At 43.6% G+C, this 22,691-nt stretch overlaps 1 protein-coding gene across 7 annotated transcripts in view; it reads left to right on the top strand.

Annotated features, from left to right (window-relative positions):
- LOC137377743 (fibronectin type-III domain-containing protein 3A-like) overlaps positions 1 to 22,691 on the top strand; it is a 225,332-nt gene that overhangs the window by 66,603 nt on the left and 136,038 nt on the right. The window lies entirely within an intron of this gene.

Raw genomic sequence — 22,691 nt, 5'->3', positions numbered from 1 at the left:
CATAATACAGTACATAATCAAAATTTATTTGGTATTGTGTTTTAAAAGATAATTGAGCCTGTCTGCTTGGCCTCCATTGCCTGCAGAGCAGCTCTCCTGAACGTTCCATTGAAAGCAGTGGGGCTCCAACTTAAGATAGATTTCCGCTGATTAGAAGCTTCCCAACTTTGTAAAACCAGGATATCCGCGAGGATAAAAACTGGAAATGCTAAGCAGGTCAGGCAGCATCTGTGGAGAAAAAGGAGTTGACGTTTCAGGTTGATTTTTCATCAGAACTGGGATCAGGTTGAAAGGTCACAACCTGAAACATTAACTATTTCTTTCTCTACAGATGCGGCTTGACCTGATGAGTATTTCTAGCATTTTCAGTTTTATTTTAGATTTCCAGCATCTGCAGTATTTTACTTTTGTATCAGTTGGGAGCTTTGCCTTCTCAGTAGAGAATGGTTTAATGGTTTGGCTGATTTAATCATTTTTCTAGTTGATATGAAGTGTTGGTCCCCATCATTGTCAATGGAGCTACTCTAGGATATTTCTTGTTGGAAGCTGTGGCCAAGTAGTAAGGATGAGCCTCCATGAAGGTTACAAATCATTTTTTTTAAATTGAACACTATTTATGTAAGTTTGCTTCTTCAATGCAAAAATAAAGAACTACTTTGAACAAAATTGCAATGATTCCTTGTTTCCTTAATTCCATTTCATATTATAGAATGGTTACAGCACAGAAGGAGGCCATTTAGCCCTTCGTGTCCATGCTGGCTATCCAAGAGTAATTCAGCTAGTCCTACTCCCCCTTCCCTTTCCCCATAGCCCTGCAATTTTTTTTTTCTCTTCAGGTGCATATCCAATTCCCTTTTGAAAGCCATGATTGAAACTGCCTCCAGCACAAACTCAGGTAGCGCATTCCACTCGCAAATGTTTTTCCTCATGTTGTCTCTGATTCTTTTGCCAATCACCTTAAATTCGGTGTCCTCTGGTTCTTGATCCTTTCGCCAACGGGAACAGTTTCTCAATCTACTCTGTCTTGACCCCTTCTGATTTTGAACACTTCTGTTAAATCATTTCTGAACCTTCTCTAGGGAGAGCAACCCCAACTTCAATCAGTCCACATAATAGAAGTCCCTCATCCCAGGAACCATCCTCATAAATCTTTTCTGTATCCTCTCTAAAGGCTTCACATCTTTCCTAAAGTGTGGTGTCCAGAATTGGACATACTGCCCCAGTTGAAGCCGAACAAATGTTTATACAAGTTCTTCATAACTTCCTTGCTTTTGTACTCTGCGCCTCTATTTATACAGCTCAGAATCGCATATGCTTTTTTAGCCGCTTTCTCAACCTGCCCTACCACCGTCAACAATTTGTGCACATATACCGCAACTCTCTCTGTCCCTGCACCCACTTTGGAATTGTGCCCTTTATTTTGCACTGCCTCTCCTCGTTCTTCCTATCAAAATGTACCACTTCACATTTCTCTGTATTAAATTTCATCTGCCACATATCCGCCTGTTCCACCAGCATGTCTATGTCCTCTTAAAATCTATCACTATCCTTCTCACAATTCAGAATACTTCAAAGTTTTGTGAAGTCTGCAAATTCTGAGCTTGTGCCTGGTACACCCAAGTCTAGGTCAATAATATATATCAATAAAAACAGTGGTCCTAGTACCGACCCCTGAGGATCTCCACTTCACCTTCCTCCAGTTTGAAAAACAGCCGCTCGCTACTTTCTGTTTCCTATCACTCAGGCAACTTCATATGCATCCTAACACTTTCCCTTTTATTCTATGGGCTTCAGCTTTGCTGGCTAGTCAACTATGTGGCACTTTATCAAATGCCTTTTGGAAGTCTATATATGTTGCATCAACCGCATTACCCCATAAACCCTCTTTGTTACCTCATCAAAAAAACTCATCAGGTTAGTTAAACATGATTTGCCTTTAACAAATCCATGCTAGCTTTCCTTTATTAATCTATACATGTCCAAGTGACAGTTTTGTCCTGCATTATTGTCGGAGAACTTTTCCATCACTGAGATTAAACTGGCTGGCCTGTAGTTGTTGAATTCATCCTTACACCCTTTTTGAACAAGGTTGTGACATTTGCAGTTTTCCAGTTCTCTGGCACCACTGCCATATGTAAGGAGGATTGGAAGATTATGGACGGTACCTCTGCCATTTCGACTCTTAGTTCCCTCAGCATCCTCAGATGTATCTGATCCAGTACAGCCAGCCTTTCTAATGCCTCCTTATTGATTTTTAGCCCATCCAGTATCTCAGCTACCTCCTCTTTCACTATGACTTTGGCAGCATCTTTTTTCCTTGGTTAAACATACAAAGTACTCATTTAGTACCTTAACCATGCTCTCTGCCGTCATACGTAAATCCCCTTTTTGCACCCTAATGAGCTCCACTTCTTACTTGACCACCCTTTTATAATTTCTATGCTTATAGAAGACCCTTGGATTTTGCTAATATATTCTAAGAATCTGAACTAAAGATAAGTCATAATGAAATAAATTCCTGATATACTGAAAATGTCTACCGTTACTCAAAGTAAAGTATATTTAAATTAGCCATGAAATAGAGCTGACTCATATCACGATGCTATCTTGGTAACAGCGTGCCACAGTAACTGCAGCCATTTGGTCACAATGCTTTTAAAGTTTTTGTGCTTCTACCTAAAATATTTCAGTCAACTATAAACTATTTTGATGGGAGCAAAGTGTTTTGGACAAGAATTGTAACTTTTTTGAGGAAAGATGCTAAAAACGAGAGCACTTTGAGAACATTATTGCAGTGGTTAGCATGTGATTTCAAATCTCACCAGTCCTACAATATGTGATTGATTCTTAATGATACTCAGTTGTAAAATGGTCACTGCTATACAGAATCATGAGAGAAATATCCAATCAGGTCAAGACTCAAGACTGTCTCAGCCCGGTCGACTTTCCAAATTCTTCCTCATTAATATCTGAGTGACTGGTGCCCAAGTTGGGAGAGTTGTCGCACAAATTTGTGAAGCAACAGCCTGACCACCTCCATCACCACCTCTGGCTCTATCTTTTCCCACTGGCAGGATAGACCCACTAGAGGCTGGACTGATGGGTATGCAGTCATCTGGATTTGGCCCTTTGAATTCCCAGCATTGAGTCCTGACCCTGTGAAGCCTCTTGATGTCATACATGGCCAAGAAACCCACCTACCTCCCCGTTTCAGCTGACATCAGTACTGCTTCATCTTGAAAACCAGTTAGAGGAAGCTCGGAGAGATGCATGTACCCTACATAATGTACACTTGATGGGGGTTTTCAGTGTCCGTCACCAAGTGGCTCAGTGGCATACCACTTACTGACCTAGCTGAGTTCAGTTAGCCTCCTCCCAATCATCAAAGTGTTGGAAGAAGCAACAGTGCAGTCAAAAGATATTTCCTTGTAAATAACTTGCTCACTGATTCTCAGTTTGGGTTTTGTCAGAATCATGGAAAAACTACCACCAACGTTTCTCTCAAATCTCTCACTATCCTGACTTAGACAAGTATTGTCGTTCCTTCATTGTTGCTGAATTCCCTATCTAACAGCATCATAGGAGCACCATCATTTGGAGGACTGTAGTGCGTCAGGATAAGGTCTGCTGCCAGCACCACTGAGAAACTAGGGATGGGCAATAAATTTGGCTTTACTAGCATCGCCCATACCAAGAAGAATTTGAGGAAAAAAAACTGAATAATACTTTTGAAATTTGGAGTCAGTTAATTCTTTCATTCACAAACCTTAACAGTGAAACATTGACTTGTTTAGGACTTTTTCAGTTTGACATGTTGACTTGTGGATTTTCCATTCTAATATTGTGACACTACAGGTAAGTTTAATGTATGTAAGCCATGCATACCATATGCACACTTTTTTTTTATGTTAAGATTTTATGGTTAGCTGTTCTCAGCATAGGGGAACATCAGCTGTTCCTCTTACCTCTTATATCCAATTATCCCTGCTGAAAGTGTGTGAGTTTGTATTGAACATTTTGTTAAGTTGAGGACAAGTGTGATGCCATAACCTGTCGCAGTTGAGCACTGTCAATAATAGCCTCTTGGGTGAGTACCATCGGACCCTGGCAACTGAAACTGGACTTGGGCGATGGATGCCTTTGTGGGGAGAGGGGGGTGGGGGAGGGAGAAAACTGAGGGGAAAAGATATTTCTTCTAAGTTTGCATTTATTGGATCTTGAATAAGGCTTGGTCTTCAGTTGGAAGCTGAGTTGCTGAAGTTTGTTTATCTAATGTGTTATAATTAGAAGGACTTGCATTTATATTGTGCATTTCAGGACCAGAGGATGTCTCAATGTTTCGCAGCCAATGAAATACATTTGAAGTGGAGCCACTGTTGTAATGTAGGAAATGTGGCAGCTAATTTACGCACATAACCAGATAATCTGTTTCTGCGATGTTGGGGTCACAGTCTCAGGATACGGGGTATGCCATTTAGAACCGAGATGAGGAGAAATTTCTGCACTCAGAGGGTGGTGAACCTGTGGAATTCTCTACCGCAGAAGGCAGTGGAGGCCAAGTCATTAAATATATTCAATAAGAAGAGAGATATATTAATGCCAAAGGGATCAAGGGATATGGGGAGAAAGCAGGAACAGGGTACTGAATTAGACGATCAGCCATGATCTTTTTTGAATGGCAGAGCAGGGCCGAATAGCCTACTCCTGCTCCTATTTTCTGTGTTTCTATGATAGACATCAGGAGACCATAGACAAGCTGGTGGAATGGGCAGACACATGACAGAAGACAGTTAATGCAAAGAACAGGGAAGTGACACATTTTGGTAGGAAGAACGAGGAGAGGCAATATAAAATAAAGGATACAATTCTAAAAAGGGTAGTGGAATAGAAAGCCCTGGGGGTATATGTACACAAATCATTGTATGATTCTATTCATGTTGGTTATTCCCTGAATTGATCAGCTATCCTGTTAACTTTCTCATTATTCTTTCAACAAGGGATCTGGAGCTAAGATGGGTAAATGGAGTGGGGGTACAGATCAGCAATGATCTTAAAGGCTCAGGGAGCTGAATGTCATAGTCCTGTTCCCATGTTTGATTCCTTAATGAAATGAATGCTAGCTTTCATGTCAAGCAACATCACCAAAGGATTTTGCTATATCTCAGAAAATGTTTTGATTTCAAGTAAACTTCAATTACCACAGAACATTATAGTTCATTTTGTATTAATGTGAAAGCAAGGCTGTTCTTGAAACTTTGGTTTCTTAGACTATAATTATACTGCCTGAATATATAATTATATTAAGCAGCAAGTTTTAATCTGCATATTCACAAATCAAATCACAACCAGAAATGTAAACAACATTGAAGAAACAGACTGGAGAGCAATGAGCGATAACTTTATGAAAAAAAGACACAATAAAAGAGACTGGCAGCCAACATGAAAGGGAATCCCAAAGTTTTTTTTTATAGGCCTATAAATAGTAAAAAGGATGGTAAAAGGTAGATTAGGGTTGATTATGGACCAAAAGGAGGATGTACGCATGGAGGCACACTGAACAGCTGAGGTATTAAATGAATACTTAGCATCTATCTTAGTGTCATGCAGGCCCCCACCTGCCAAAAATGAGACATATTTTATCACATGAATATTAAAACTTAAAATTGTTGCTGGGAAGAAAAGAGGGCCTATCACAAGGAATTGCTAGGCCCCTCGCTGGAAAGACCTTTTTTACATAATGGCAGACAGTGTTGGAACAAAGGAACCAGTCCCTGCTCCCCCAATACAGAGAAGACATGGTCAGACCAGTTTAGTCACATGACAGTTACATGATTGGCAGTTGGAGTTTTTTGAATTTGAACTTGCCACAGAGTTTTAAAACTCAGAAAGCTGTTTACTCCTGGACTGAAAAGACCTCTCTCCTGTCTGCTCTCATCTTACTCTCACCAGCTTCGGAAACTATTGAAGACACATGAACCCCAAGAGAGAAAAGTCTCCTACAGTGAACAAGGTTTAAGAATAATACTGGGCTCCAGTGAAAAGCAAGAATTACCTACAAGCAAGAACTACCTACAAAAGGACTACAGTAAGCTCGAAGCACAGTAACAAGAAACTCTTCTGATATTGCCTCAAACCTCTCTCTTTTTCCTCTGTTCGTTTCTGTCTCTATTTGCAAGTGCGTATCGCGTATGCATGCTAGCGTTGTGCACGGTGTGGATCCATGGGTGTTAACCGAATTAGAGTTTAAGTTTTAATAAATTTCACTTTTCTTTAGACCGAAGAAGGCCTGTTGGTGCTTATTTCTTTGCCTTATAATTGGAAAGCGGTGAACAAGGATTCACCAAAGGGGAGCTCAAAACATAGTGTGTTTAAAAACAGAAACCCTGTTACAATAAGACCAGGTGAAGACTGAGAAAGACCCCTAGACACCTTTTTCACCTGGTCGTAACACTTAGTCACATGGACAAATGTGGGTTAATTAAAGAAAGCCATCTTGGATTCGTTACGGGAAAATCATGTTTAACTAACTTGCTGGAGGTATTTGAAGAGGTAACAGGTTTGATGAGGGCAATTTTGTTGGATGTAGTGTACATGGACTTCCAAAAGGCATTTGATACAGTGCCACACTATAGACCTGTGAGCAAAATTATAGCTCATGGAATAAAAGGGACAGTAGCAACATGGATGCGAAATTGGCTGAGTGACAGGAAGAGAGAGAGTAGTCGTTAATGGATGCTCTTCAGGCTGGAGGAAGTAGGTTTGTAATGGAGTTCCCCAGGGGTCAGTGTTGGGATCCTTGCTCTTCCTGATATATATCTTAATGACCTAGACCTTGGTGTATAGGGCACAATTTCGAAATTTGCGGATGTTACGAAACTCAGAACCATTTTGAACTGTGATGAGGATAGTATACAACTTGAAAAGGACATAGACAAGTTGGTGGAATGGGTGGACAAGTGGCAGATGAAGGTCAATGCAGAGAAATGTGAAGTGATTCATTTTGGTAGGAAGAACATGGACTGACAATATAACATAAAGGAAACAACTCTAAAGGGAGTGCACGAGCAGAGGGACCTGGGGGTATATGTGTATAAGTCCTGGAAGGTGGCAGGACATGTTGAGAGAGCAGTTAATAAAGCATACAGTATCCGAGGCTTTATTAATAGGGGCATAGCATACAAGAACAAGGAGGTTATGTTAATCTTGTATAAGACACTAGTTCGGCCTCAGCTGAAGTATTGTGTCCAGTTCTGGGCACCTCGCTTTAGGAAAGATTTGAAGGCATTGGAGAGAGAACAGAAAAGATGCACGAGATTCCAATGGTGAGGAACTTCTGGTATGAAGAGAGATTGGAGAAGTTGGAACTGTTTTCCTTGGAGAAGAAAAGGCTGAGAGGAAATTTGATAGAGGCATTCAAAATCATGAGGTGCTGGATGGAGTAAATAGGGAAAAACTGTTCCCACTCGTGAAAGGATAGAGAATGAGAAGGCACAGATTTAAAGCGATTGGCAAAAGTGACAGGAAAAACTTCTTCATGCAGCGAGTGGTTTGGATCTGGAATGCACTGCCTGAGAGTGTGGTGGAGGCAGGTTCAATTGAAGCATTCAGAAGCGAATTAGACTGTTAAATGAAAAGGAAGAAGGTGCAGGGTATCAGAGAGAAGGCGGGGGAATGGCATTAAGAGAACTGCTCATTCGGAGGGCTGGTGTAGACACGATGGGCTGAATGGCCGCCTCCTGTGCTGTAACAATTATGTGATCATATGTTTTTTTTCAATTCATTCATGGGATGTGGGCATCGCTGGCTAGACCAGCATTTATTGCCCATCCTTCATTGCCCTTGAGATGGTGGTAGTCGGCTGCCTTCTCGAACCGCTGCAGTCCATGTGAGGTTGGTACACCCATAGTGCTGTTAGGAAGGGAGTTCCAGGCTTTTGACCCAGCAACAGTGAAGGAACGGCGAAATATTTCCAAGTCAGGATGGTGCATGACTTGGAGGGGAACTTGCAGGTGGTGGTGTTCCCATGCATTTGCTGCCCTTGTCCTTCTAGTCGGTAGAAGTTGCGGGCTTGGAAGGCGCTGTCAAAGGAGCCTTGGTGCGTTGATGCAGTGTATTTTGTATGTGGTACACACTGTTACCGCTGTGCGTCGGTGATGGAGGGAGTGAATGTTTGTAGATGGGGTGCCAATCAGTGGGCTGCTTTGTCCTGGATGGTGTCGAACTTCTCGAGTGTTGGAGCTGCACCCATCCAGGCAAGTGGAGAGTATTCCATCACACTCCTCACTTGTGCCTTGTAGATGGTGGACAGGCTTTGGGGAGTCAGGAGGTGAGTTACTCGCCTCAGGATTCCTAGCCTCTGACCTGCTCTTGTAGCCACGGTATTTATATGGCTACTCCAGTTCAGTTTCTGGCCAACGGTAGCCCCCAGAATGTTGATTGTGGGGGATTCAGCGATGTTAATGCCATTGAATGTCAAGGGGAGATGGTTAGTTTCTCTCTTGTTGGAGATGGTCATTGCCAGGCACTTGTGTGGCATGAATATTACTTGTCACTTATCAGCCCAAGCTTGGATATTGTTCAGGTCTTGCTGCATTTCTACACGTACTGCTTCAGTATCTGAGTCGGCGCAAGTGGTGCTGAACATTGTGCAATCATGAGCGCACATCCCCACTTTTGACCTTATGATTAAAGGAAGGTTATTGATGAAGCAGCTGAAGATGGTTGGGCCTCGGACACTACCCTGAGGAACTCCTGCAGTGATGTCCTGGAGCTCAGATGATTGACCTCCAACAACCACAGCCATCTTCCTTTGCGCTAGGTATGACTCCAACCAGCAGAGAGTTTTCCCCCTGATTCCCATTGACTCCAGTTTTGCTAGGGCTCCATCCTCGGAAGAAGGAATTTTCCTCCACACAAGATCAGGGGGCAGGTTATTCAACCTTGCCCGTCTAAGAGCGAAATCCAAAGTACGGAAAGTCCTCATCAGGGAACTCCTCTTTGCTGACGATGCTGCTTTAACATCTCACACTGAAGAGTGCCTGCAGAGTCTCATTGACAGGTTTGTGGCTGCCTGCAATGAATTTAACCTAACCATCAGCCTCAAGAAAACGAACATCATGGGGCAGGATGTCAGAAATGCTCCATCCATCAATATTGGCGACCACGCTCTGGAAGTGGTTCATGAGTTCACCTGCCTAGGCTCAACTATCACCAGTAACCTGTCTCTAGATGCGGAAATCACCAAGCGCATGGGAAAGGCTTCCTCTGCTATGTCCAGACTGGCCAAGAGAGTGTGGGAAAATGGCACACTGACACGGAACACCGAAGTCCGAGTGTATCAAGCCTGTGTCCTCAGTACCTTGCTCTATGGCAGCGAGGCCTGGACAACGTACGTCAGCCAAGAGTGACGTCTCAATTCATTCCATCTTCGCTGCCTCAGGAGAATACTTGGCATCAGGTGGCAGGACCGTATATCCAACACAGAAGTCCTCGAGGCGGCCAACATCCCCAGCTTATACACACTACTGAGTCAGCGGCGCTTGAGATGGCTTGGCCATGTGAGCCGCATGGAAGATGGCAGGATCCCCAAAGACACATTGTACAGCGAGCTCACCACTGGTATCAGACCCGTCGGCCGTCCATGTCTCCGCTTTAAAGACGTCTGCAAACGTGACATGAAATCCTGTGACATTGATCACAAGTCGTGGGAGTCAGTTGCCAGTTGGACAGCTATAAAGGCAGGGCTAAAGTGTGGCGAGTCGCAGAGACTCAGCAGTTGGCAGGAAAAAAGACAGAGGCGCAAGGGAAGAGCCAACTGTGTAACAGCCCTGACAATCAAATTTTTCTGCAGCACCTGTGGAAGAGCCTGTCACTCTAGAATTGGCCTTTATAGCCACTCCAGGCGCTGCTCCACACACCACTGACCACCTCCAGGCGCTTACCCATTGTCTCTCGAGATAAGGAGGCCGAAAAAGAAGAGGAACACACTAATTAAAAATTATTAAAATATCTTAGGCAGAAAAACGCTTCACATTTCTCGAACCAAACTTGAGTTAACTTTTATTGCCTGTTTCCATACTCTGAATGAACCATGTCCTCCACATATAACAGTACATTCTATGGCCAGATAGGGCAAACCGCTCCTTTGAGACGGCCCGAGCTCAACTGCCTCAAGATCTTATGCCATTTAAGTGAGGTCCAGTTCTGGCCTTCCCTCCTCATTTCTTAAAGCTAGCAGGTAAGAGACCAAGTGAAACAAGGAAAACATATAATTTTAAGTCAGTTTCAAATGCTTCAGTTCACAAAGACACGAAGAGTATCAAAAGAGTAATCTTTGTACAAGGATGGACTTTAAAAGAATGAGGAAATTGAAACCATACCTGAGTTAGTTGTAAGTCATTTCTCCATTCTCCCTGTGCAGTATTCCAAAGTCATAAAATCTGATTGTGCAAAACCAGATTGATGTTTATCAAAGCAAAATACTGCGGATGCTGGAAATCTGAAATAAAAACAAGAAATGCTGGAACCACTCAGCAGGTCTGGCAGCATCTGTGGAAAGAGAGGCAGAGTTAACGTTTCGGGTCAGTTACGAAGAAGGGTCACTGACCCGAAACGTTAACTCTGCCTCTCTTTCCACAGATGCTGCCAGACCTGCTGAGTGGTTCCAGCATTTCCAGATTAATGTTTAGATCATCTTGTTGCAGAAAACAGCACCAAAACATGCAAAGATCCAAACCACAATGTAAAATGTACTCGGGATGCTTTCAATGGCTGCCTTATCAATCGAATCTGGAGAAAACAGTTTAACATTGGTCAAGGATAAACAATTTCAAACATTTAAGTAAATAAGTACGGGCGGCGCAGTGGTTAGCACTGCAGCCTCTCAGCTCCAGCGACCCGGGTTCAGTTCTGGGTATTGCCTGTGCGGAGTTTGCAAGTTCTCCCTGTGACCACGTGGGTTTTCGCCGGGTGCTCCGGTTTCCTCCCACAGCCAAAGACTTACAGGTTGATGGGTAAATTGGCCGTTGTAAATTGCCCCCAGTGTAGGTAGGTGGTAGGGGAATGGTGGGGATGTGTTAGGGAATATGAGGTTAATGTAGGATTAGTACAAATGGGTGGTTGTTGGTCGGCACAGACTCGGTGGACCGAAGGGTCTGTTTCAGTGCTGTACCTCTAAATAATAAATCAATAATAAAATAATTTTTTAGAAATTCATAAGTCTGAGCGAAATATAGAAACATTACAGCAGGAGGAGGACATCTTGTCCATCGTGTCTGTGCCAGCTGAGAAAGAGCTATCCAGCCTAATTTCACTTTCCAGCACTGAGGGAGATGGTGGCGTAGTGGTTATGTCACTGGGCTAGTAATCCAGAGGGCCTGGCTAATGCCGCAGGGAGATGGGTTCAAATCCAATCACGGCAGCTGGTGGAATTTAAATTCAATTAACCAATAAAGATCCGAGTTGAAAGCTAGTCTCAGTAATAGTGCCATGAAACTATCATCGATTGTCGTAAAAACCTATCTGGTTCACTCATGCCCTTTCGGGAAGGAAATCTGCCGTCCTTACCCGGTCTGGCCTACATGTGACTCCAGACCCACAGCAATGTGGTTGACTCTGACATGCCCTCTGAAATGGCCTAGCAAGCCACTCAGTTCAAGGGCAATTAGGGATGGGCAACAAATGCTGGCCTTGAAAGAATAAATATCTTGGTCTGTAGCCCTGTAGGTTATGTCACTTCAAGTGCATATCAAGGGTTTTTTTTTAAAACTACAATGGGGGTTTCTGCCTCTTCTACCACCCTTTCAGGCAATGAGTTCCAGACCCCCTCTGGGTGAAAAAAATTCTGAACTCCCCTTTACTACTTCTGCCAACTACTTTAAATCTATTCTCCCTAATGATTGCCTCTCTGCTAAGGGAAATAGGTCCTTCCTATCCATTCAATCTAGGCCCCTTAATTTTACATACCCCAATTAAAGATCCCTTCAGCCTCCTCTGTTCCAAAGAAAACAACCCCAACCTATTCAATCCTTCCTCATAGCTAAAATTCTCCATTCCTGGTACAACCTCATAAATTCCGTCTGTACTCTCTATAGTATAATCATATCCTTCACGTAATGCAGTGACAAGAACTATGCAGTATTCTAGCTGTGGCCTCATGTTTTATACAGTTTTAACTTAACCTCCCTGTTATATTCTATGCCTCGGCTAATAAATGAAAGTATCCCGTATGCCTGCTTAACTACCTTATCTATCCATCTTGCTATCTTCAAGGATCTGTGGACATACACTCCAAGGTCCCTTTATTTCTCTAAATGGAAAGACACGGAGAAGTGTATTGTGTATTCTCTTGCCATCTTTGCCCTTCCCAAATGCATTACCTCACATTTCTCTGGATTGAACTCCATTTGCCACTTTTCTGCCCGCCTGACCAGTCCATTGATTCCTGAGATGAGAGGGCCTTCTTGACAGATTGAGTAGAATGGGCCTATATTCTCTGAAGTTTAGAAGACGAGAGGTGATCTCACTGCAATGTATAAAATTCTTAAAAGGCTTGACAAGGTAGGTGCTGAAAGGCTGTTTACCCCTTACTCAAGAGTCTAGAACTAGGGGGCATAGTCTTAGGATAAGAGGACAGTCATTTTGAACTGAGATGAGGAGAAATTTCTTGATCGAGGGTTGTGAATCTTTGGAAATTTCTACCCCAGAGGGCTGTGGATTCTCATTTAGAGTATTCAAGACTGAGATAGATGTTTTGGGTACGAAGAAAAGCAAAGGATATGGGGATATAGCTAGAAAGTGGAGTTGATGTAAAATTCAGCCATGATCTTATTGAATGGCAGAGCAGGCTTGAGGGGCCATATGTTTACTCCTATGTTCTCACGGAATTATGATTCCTGTTAAGAACTCCATGGCCAGCTATCTGATACCACAACTACATTTCAGTATCCATCTGTAATTTGTCAAGTGGAGTTGGATTACCTCTAATTTCATGCTCAAAAAGAAAACTACTAATTGCCTTTTTGGTTTCTGTCTTTGGTTCTGGATTATATGCAAACTGTTGAGAAACATCAACATTTGACCAAAAAACACTGAACTATAATAATTTCTAATGACAAATTGAATCCGATACAGCTTTAAGTAAGCTCTTCAAAGAGCTATTAAAATTATCCTGTTCAAGTGTATCATCAGTACAAAGCTAGTGCACTGTATACACAGATCAAAGTAAGGAGATGTTGACCCAGTTAGTCTGACTGGATCAGGGCAGTTACTTGTTAAACTAGTCAGTTGTTTTAAAGTACATCAAGATAGTTAAATATCCAAGAAGACATACCTAAGAACATAGGCAACTGGTTGCCTGACAGCTGCAATACTGCAAGAATGAAGTGAAAAGCAAATGGGTGGTTAAACCAAAACAGCTAACAAAACGGGTTTTGTAGTAATAGAAAACCATTTGATCAAAGTATGTAAGGTATGTCTTCTGCTCAAATTTGAGAGAAATAAATTATACACTAGCAAAAATAATTTGATGACGACTGTTATTTCAGTTACAAATATGCAACCTGACCAGAATGTGAAACCACAAGCAGTTATAACAAGACATCATCTCTAGCAACCACAAGATCAATTCCGAAACAAATCTATGCAAAAATATGAAGTACTTTATACCCATCTGGTTCACTATGTCCTTTAGGGAAGGAAATCTGCTGTCCCTACCTGTTCTGACCTACATGTGACTCCAAATCCATAGCAGTGTGGTTGACTCTTAACTGCCCTCTGAAATGGCCCAGCAAGCCACTCAGTTGTCAAGGGCAATTAGAGATGGGCAACAAATGCTGGACTTGCCAGCCATAGCCACATCTCATGAAATTTCTTTTTAAAACAAATCAAGGTAGACCCTCAGCACTGAGGGACTGCTATACTGTCAGAGATGCCAGTTTTCAAATGAAATGTTGAACCGAGGCCCCATCTGCCCTGAGGTGGATGTAAAAGTTCCCATGGCACTATTTCAAAGAACAACTGGTGAGTTATCCTCCATATCCTTACCAATATTCATCTCTCAATCAACATAGAAACATAGAAAATAGGAGCAGGAGTAGGCTATTCGGCTCTTCGGGCCTGCTGTGCCATTCAAAAAAGATCATGGCTGATCGTCTAATTTAGTACCCTGTTCCCGCTTTCTCCCCATATCCCTTGATCCCTTTGGCATTAATATATCTCTCTTCTTGAATATATTTAATGACTTGGCCTCCACTGCCTTCTGCGGTAGAGAATTCCACAGGTTCACCACCCTCTGAGTGCAGAAATTTCTCCTCATCTCGGTTCTAAATGGCATACCCCGTATCCTGAGACTGTGACCCCAACATCGCAGAAACAGATTATCTGGTTATGTGCGTAAATTAGCTGCCACATTTCCTACATTACAACAGTGACTACACTTCAAATGTATTTCATTGGCTGTGAAACGTTGAAACATCCTCTGGTCCTGAAATGCACAATATAAATGCCAGTCCTTCTAATTATAACACATTAGATAAACAAACTTCAGCAACTCAGCTTCCAGCTGAAGACTGAGCCTTATTCAAGATCCAATAAATGCAAACTTAGAAGAAATATCTTTTCCCCTCCATTTTCTCCCTCCCCACAAAGGCATCCATCGCCCAAGTCCAGTTTCAGTTGCCAGGGTCCGATGGTACTCACCCAAGTGGCTATTATTGACAGTGCTCAACTGCGACAGGTTATGGCATCACACTTGTCCTCAACTTAACAAAATGTTCAATACAAACGCACACACTTTCAGCAGGGATAATTGGATATAAGAGGTAAGAGGAACAGCTGATGTTCCCCTATGCTGAGAACAGCTAACCATAAAATCTTAACATAAAAAAAAGTGTGCATATGGTATGCATGGCTTACATACATTAAACTTACCTGTAGTGTCACACTATTAGAATGGAAAATCCACAAGTCAACATGTCAAACTGAAAAAGTCCTAAACAAGTCAATGTTTCAACTCCAAATTCCTTTTAAAAAGTTCATTTACCCTTTTTCCTTCAATAATTGAAATTTCCAATGTCCAAATTCAGGTTACAGAAACACAAAAAAAACATATTTCACCATAACATGATTAAATCCATTCATTGAATTGTTTGTGTTTCTTTTAATGCCTTCTCTAAAGTTTTTACTTGAAGGTCAAAGGGCGGGGTTTGGACCTGATAACTTTGGCCAGAATGCTGACTACTAACTGAAGACAGGTGACCGAGCAGGTGCAGTGTATAAAATTTCTCAAGACAGGTCAGTTCAAATTTACTGAAGAAACGCTGGAGTACAAATTTCAAAAGTAGTATTCAGTTTTTTTTTTCTCAAATTCTTCTCGGTATGGAGGCTTTGGAGAGGGTATAGAAGAGGTTTATCAGGATGTTGCCTGGTCTGGAGGGCATTAGCCATGAGGAGAGGTTGGATAAACTCGGATTGTTTTCACTGGAACGACGGAGGTGGAGGGGCTACATGATAGAGGTTTACAAAGTTATAAGCGGCATGGACAGAGTCGATAGTCAGAAGCTTTTTCCCAGAGTGGAAGAGTCAGTTACTAGGGGACATAGGCTTAAAGTGAGAGGGGCAAAGTTTAGAGGGGATGTGCGAGGCAAGTTCTTTACACAGAGGGTGGTGAGTGCCTGGAACTTGTTGCCGGGGGAGGTGGTGGAAGCAGGTACCATAGAGACGTTTAAGATGCATCTTGACAAATACATGAATAGGATGGGAATAGAGGGATACGGATCCTGGAAGTGCAGAAGGTTTTAGTTTAGGTAGGCATCAAGATCGACGCAGGCTTGGAGGGCCGAATGGCCTGTTCCTGTGCTGTACTGTTCTTTGTGGTTCTTTATGGGTGATGCTAGTAAAGCCAAATTTATTGCCCATCCCTAGTTTCTCAGTGGTGCTGGCAGCAGACCTTATCCTGACGCACTACAGTCCTCCAAATGATGGTGCTCCTATGATGCTGTTAGATAGGGAATTCAGCAACAATGAAGGAACGACAATACTTGTCCAAGTCAGGATAGTGAGAGATTTGAGAGAATCTTCGGTGGTAGTTTTTTCATGATTCTGACAAAACTCAAACTGAGAATCAGTGAGCAAGTTATTTACAAGGAAATATCTTTTGACTGCACTGTTGCTTCTTCCAACACTTTGATGATTGGGAGGAGGCTAACTGAACTCGGCCAGGTCGGTAAGTGGTATGCCACTGAGCCACTTGGTGACGGACATTGAAGACTCCCATCAAGAGTACATTATGTAGAGTACGTGCATCTCTCCGAGCTTCCTCTAACTGGTTAAATCACTGTCCTCTTCAAAGTTCACTATACCTCCACGTTTTGTGTCATATTCAGTTTTTGAAATTGTGCCCTCTACACCCATGTCTAGGTCATTAATATATACCAAGAGAAGCAGTGGTCCTAGTACTGACCCCTGGGGTGCACCACTGTGTGAAGAACAACCGTTAAGCACAATTCTCTTTCTTGTCACTCAGCTAACCACCTATCCATGCTGCCACTGTCCCTTTTATTCCATGGGCCCCAACTTCGTTGGCAAGCCTATTATGTGGCACTTTGCCAAACACCTTTTGGAAGTCCATTTACACCAGATCAACCACATCACCTTCATCAGTGTTACCTTATCAATAACTCAATCAAGTTAGTTAAACACGATTTGCCTTTAACAGATCCATGCTGGCTTTCATTAATTAATCCACCTTGTCCTAAGTAACTGTTAATTTTGTATCAAATTGTCATTTTTAAAAGCTTTTATGGAGGTTAAACTGACGAGCCTGTAGTTGCTGAGTTTTTACTTACACCCTTTTTTGAATAAGAGTGTAATGTTTGCAATTTTCCAGTTCTCTGGCATCAGTCGCTAAAGGCCTGTTCGGGTCTGCAAATGAAACCCAACCCGAGCCCGACAGAACCACATCTGACCCGGCCCGAGTCCTTTTGTTTTTTTCCCGCATCCGACCCAACCCGACCACCGGAATAAAGTTGTTTATATTAAAGAGGTTGTGCTCTACTTTGGATGGAATTGCTTACTGCAGAGTGTTTCCCGCCTTGATGTCCTGGCTGTCACTGTGTCTGACCTGAGCCGAGCCTGAATGCCGGACCCGGAAGAGCAACCCGACCCCGACACATGCCGTTGGGTTCAGGTATGTTCTATCGCTTGTGCACCACCCCCCCACCCCCCCCAAGTCTAAGGATGATTGAAGGATTATGGCTAATACCTCCACAATTTATGCCCTTGCTTCTCTCGGTATCCTCAAATGCATCCCATTCCGTCCTGGCGACTTAACAATTTTAAGTGCAGCCAACCTTTGGAATCTCACCTTCAATTTTTAGCCCATCCAGTGTCTCAATTATTTCCACCTTCACAATGATTTTGGCATCATTATTCCCCAGATTCCTCAGAACCAGATCCAGCAATGCTTTCATCCTTGTTGCGTCAGAAATATACTGATCAGGAAAATTTTCCTGAACACACTTAAGAAACTTTTCTCCCTTTCTGCCCTTTACACTATTACCATCCCAGTTTATATTAGGATAATTAATTTCCCCATTATCACTACTCTGTAGTTTTTGCACCTCTCATTTCCTTGAAAATTTGCTCTATATCTTTCCCAGTAGTTGATGGCCTATAGCATAGAAGCTTTGAAAGGAAATGGGAAAATAGAGCTGTCACTTGAATGGTGCCATTTGAATAATTTATTGGCCACATAAAGCCTTGTTGGAAGTTTAAAGTCACATAAAGCAATAATTTCTGTAGGTTGAACAAACCCGTTATCCTTACAGCAGTTTTCTTAGACTAGAGAAAAATATGTGTTAATCTACCTGCTTCTCATCATCCTGTGCTTTCCCTTCAGGCAGCCTCTGGTCATCAAGAACACTGATCTAAGAACATAATATAACATAGGATCAGGCGTAGGCAACACAATGCCTCAAGCCTTCTCCACCATTCAGTAGTATCTTGGCTGATCTTCAAACTCAACTTGATTTTCCCATCCAATCCCACATCCCTTGATTCCTTTAAAGTCCAAAAATCTGTTGATCTGTTGACTATACTCTGTGCCTGAGCATCCAAAGCCCTCTGGGATAGAGAATGCCGAAGATTTGTAACTGAGTGAAGACATTTCTCCGCATCTCAGTCTTGTCCTAAGACTGTGCTCCCTGGTTCTGGACCCTCCAGCCAGGGGAAAACAGCTTCTCAGCATCTACCTTTTTCAAGTCGTCTTAATATCTTGTATGTTTCAATGAGATCGCCTGTCTTTCTTCTGAACTCCAGAGGGTATAAACCCATTTTACTCAATCTATCCTCATAGGTCAACCCTCTCATCTCAGGAGCCAGTCTTGGGGACCATTGTTGTCCCCTGTAAGACAAGTATATCCTTCCTTAGCTACGGAGACCAAAATTGTACACAGTGCTCCAGGTATGGTCTTGCCAAAGCCATGTACAATTGCAGTAAGAATTCCTTACTCTTGTACTCCAATCCCCTTGCAATAAAGGCCAACGTACTATCTACCTTCCTAATTGCTTGTTGTACCTGCATGTTAACGTCCTGTGTTCGTTGTACAAGGTTACCCAAATCCTTCTGAACACCAACATTTACTAGCTTCTCACCATTTAAGAAATACCTTATTTTTCTATTCTTCCTACCAAAGTGAATAACCTCTCATTTCTCCACATTATACTCCATCTGCCATCTTCTTGCCCACTCAAGTAACCTATCTATATCCCTTTGCAGATTCTTTGTGTCCCCCTCACACCTTACTTTTCAACCTAGCTTTGTATCAACAAGCTTAGATACATTACACTCGATCCCTTCATCTAATACCAACTGATACCAAATAACTAGTGTGCTCCTCTCTCTTTCCCCACCCATCTCTCGGTGAGAAAATGTAAACCCTATTTAATGCTATAAATAAAGCATAAGACTTCACATGTATATGTGATTTGCTGGCAGTGTTTGGAGCAGCCAAAGTTGTTGGCATGAGTGATTGCTTTCATATTTATTCCTGTGAGTCATCAGAATAATGAAATTCTGGATTTGGCTTCTCGGTGCAAGTTGATATAGTCAGTTGGAAAATCCTGTATGTCTAAAATGAATTAAGTGACATGGGGTGCATTTGATAATCTTGAAATTGCTTCTTGTTTGACTGAGCAGCTCATTATTGATTTGCTTTTGGATCAGCTAACATTTCCGTCCACTCTGGTTGGGGTAGTTATTATCTTCTGCACAACTTACCAACAAAACCATAAGCAGCTTGCCTTCCTCCAACATATTCTGTAATGGAAGTTCAGTTTCCATGGCACCAGCTTATTTTAGTTCCCTAAGTTTGAGTTGCTCTGGTGTAGTAGAATGAAATATTCACCTTGGGAATAGATTTTCTCCGGTAACATTTCAGCAAGTGAATTTGATACTTCAAGATTTAGCAGATGTAAAATGCTGTATCTTGAATTATGTTGGCAATTCAAATTGCCAATTCAAGGCTTTAGGATATGCTGTGAAATGTGTTTTTTTCAGTAATTGCCCAATAGGATACAAAATAAATTTGCTTGAATTTTTTAAAATACAATTCTTTGTCTTCTAGTTGATTTGCTGAAGTGTTCACTAGCAATTAATATCTTTACAGAAATCAAGCTAATTAGTTAGCAATTTTTCAGTGTCACCTGGTGTTTTGTCAATTACGTTGCTCAGACATTGAGGATATGGAATGCTCTTTAATTTTCCTCTAATGCAAATATCTGCTATTTAATTGATCAGAAACACTGAAGTGAAACTTCTGTGTGAGATTAATGTTCGGCAGTATCTTTCAGTATCTCAAAGTGCAATATCACTCTTTCCCCACCCACCCCCCCCACCCCGTGCTCCACCCCACTCCCAAGCCAAAACTTGAGTTCAACATTTAACTGAGAAAGTAATCTTTTATGGAATGGAGTATATATTGCTCATTATAAAAAAAAATGTAAACATTAGGTTCAGTGTCCTGTGGGCTACTGAAAGAATTCCATGTGATAAAATTGCCTGAGTCTGCAGGTGGTCTGAGAAATACGTAAGACCAAGCGTGTTTCATATGAAGGTATTTTTGCAAGCAAATAATTTGAATAACTATTTAAAATGAGAACATTACCTGTGGGGTATTTCCCCTCTATCCTACCCTAATGGTGAGATATGGCATAGCTAATTGTATTTAGCTGTCTTCTGAGGGATTGCATTTAATAAATGGCCCAGATTAATTAGTGGTTTTTAAGACATTTACCCTACAACCTGTAGCTTTAGTATTTGAACAAGTGAAAAATCAGTCTGCAGTTTACTCGAAAACTATATGTATTGGAGTTAAATGCTGAACCAAAATGTTTCTTTTCACATCAGGCTGTTGATTTTTTTTTAATAAACAGTTAGACTTTATAGTAGGTATCCATGATTAGAAGAGCACAGAGTATATTCAGCTATTCCAGTTAGCAAATGATTGATAGCTGTGGTGAGCCTTTCCGAAGACCATGTGGGGCAACAACAAAAGAAGTGTGCAACACCCAGTGGCTGGTGCAAAATGGAGACAGGAAACTAAGTCTGGGCTGAAGTGAAAAAGCGCTCAAAACCTCCTATTTGATGCCTTGTGAAGTGGAGATGCTCCTTTTGTGAAGTGGATGTGAGGAGGGTTGCCCATGCCGCCACGACAGGGCATTTTCCCCAGAAAAACAGCGTGCCCGCCAGGTGGTGAACAGGCTTAATGCTTTTCATACTACCCACAAGACTGGGGAAACGCAAGCAGAAAATAGCAAACCTTGGCAGAAACTTGTCAACGTCAACAACAGCTCCATTTACCAGGAGTATGTGCCACTTGTTTATCATAAAGTGTTGTTGGGCAAAATGTTGCACCATTACTGCAGATCCATGCCTGAAGCTCTTTGCTGACAATTGCATATCCATAGGACACCAAAGCTGTAACATACAACGAAAGCCTCGGCACATTCATATCAAAAAAGCATTGTACTCAAGCTAGCTGCATATAAATGCTCAATTAATGCCCAAGCTGGATTACAACTTTGACAAATGCCTGTCACTCATGTACTCTTTAACCTTGCATATTTCAATTACTACTTTGCTTGCATAACAGGACAGCACCTTGTATATGGGTATGGGCCTGCAATGGATAGGGCGCAGAAATTACCCGCCCTTGAATACCTTCAAGGAGGCCACCCTTGACAACATTGCCTCTCAGAGTACTGAGGAGTAAGAAACAATGAAGTTACTGGCCTTCCTGAGGCACTGGAGGATTACCATCTAGTTTTTTGTTTTGCACCTTTTTCTCCCTCCCTCCCTCCCTCCTTCCCTCCCCTTTCCCCCTCCCTCCCTCCCTCCCTCCCTCCCTTTTCCCCCTCTCTCCCTCCCTCCCCCCCTTTTCCCCCTCTCTCCCTCCCTCCCTCCCTTTTCCCCCTCTCTCCCTCCCTCCCTCCCTTTTCCCCCTCTCTCCCTCCCTCCCTTTTCCCCCTCTCTCCCTCCCTCCCTCCCTCCCTTTTCCCCCTCTCTCCCTCCCTCCCTCCCTCCCTTTTCCCCCTCTCTCCCTCCCTCCCTCCCTCCCTTTTCCCCCTCTCTCCCTCCCTCCCTCCCTCCCTTTTCCCCCTCTCTCCCTCCCTCCCTCCCTCCCTTTTCCCCTCTCTCCCTCCCTCCCTCCCTTTTCCCCCTCTCTCCTCCCTCCCTCCCTTTCCCCCGCTCTCCCTCCTCCCTCCCCTCTCCCTCCCTCCCTCCCTTTCCCCCTCTCTCCCTCCCTCCCTCCCTTCCCCTCTCTCCCTCCCTCCCTCCCTTTCCCCCTCTCTCCCTCCCTCCCTCCCTTTCCCCTCTCTCCTCCTCCCTCCCCTTTCCCCTCTCTCCCTCCCTCCTCCCTTTCCCCCTCTCTCCCTCCCCTTTCCCCTCTCTCCCTCCCTTCTTCCCTTCCCCCTCTCTCCCTCCCTTTCCCCCTCTCTCCCGCCCCTTTCCCCTCTCCCTCCCTCCCTTCCCTCCCTCCCTCCCCTTTCCCCTCTCTCCCTCCCTCCCTTTTTCCCCTCTCTCCTCCCTCCTCCCTTTTCCCCCTCTCTCCTCCCTCCCTCCCCTTTTCCCCCTCTCTCCCTCCCTCCCTCCCTTTTCCCCCTCTCTCCCTCCCTCCTCCCTTCCCTGCCCTCCCTCCTCCCTCCCCTCTCTCCTCCCTCCTCCCTTTCCCCTCTCTCCTCCCTCCCTCCCTTTCCCCCTCTCCCTCCTCCCTCCCCTTTCCCCCTCTCTCCCTTTCCCCTCTCTCCTCCCCCTTCCCCTCTCTCCCTCCCCCTTTCCCCTCTCTCCTCCCCTTTCCCCCTCTCTCCCTCCCTTCTCCCCTTTCCCCCTCTCTCCCCTTCCCCTCTCTCCCTCCCCTTTCCCTCTCTCCTCCCTCCCCCTTTCCCCCTCTCTCCCTCCCTCCCCCTTCCCCTCTCCCTCCTCCCTTCCCCTCTCCTCCCTCCTCCCCTTTCCCCTCGCCGCCCGGCCCTCCCTCCCGTCCCCCTCTCCCTCCTCCCTCCCTCCCTCCCCTTTCCCCTCTCTCCTCCCTCCCTCCCTCCCCCCCCCTTTCCCCTCGCTCCTCCTCCGCCCTCCCCTTTCCCCCGCTCTCCTCCCTCCTCCCTCCCCTGGCCCCCTCTCTCCCTCCCTCCCTCCC

This window comes from Heterodontus francisci, chromosome 15 (assembly GCF_036365525.1).
Source record: "Heterodontus francisci isolate sHetFra1 chromosome 15, sHetFra1.hap1, whole genome shotgun sequence".
NCBI lineage: Eukaryota > Metazoa > Chordata > Chondrichthyes > Heterodontiformes > Heterodontidae > Heterodontus > Heterodontus francisci.
Note: the sequence above shows the minus strand (reverse complement) of the source record. Positions and strands in the feature narration are given on the sequence as shown.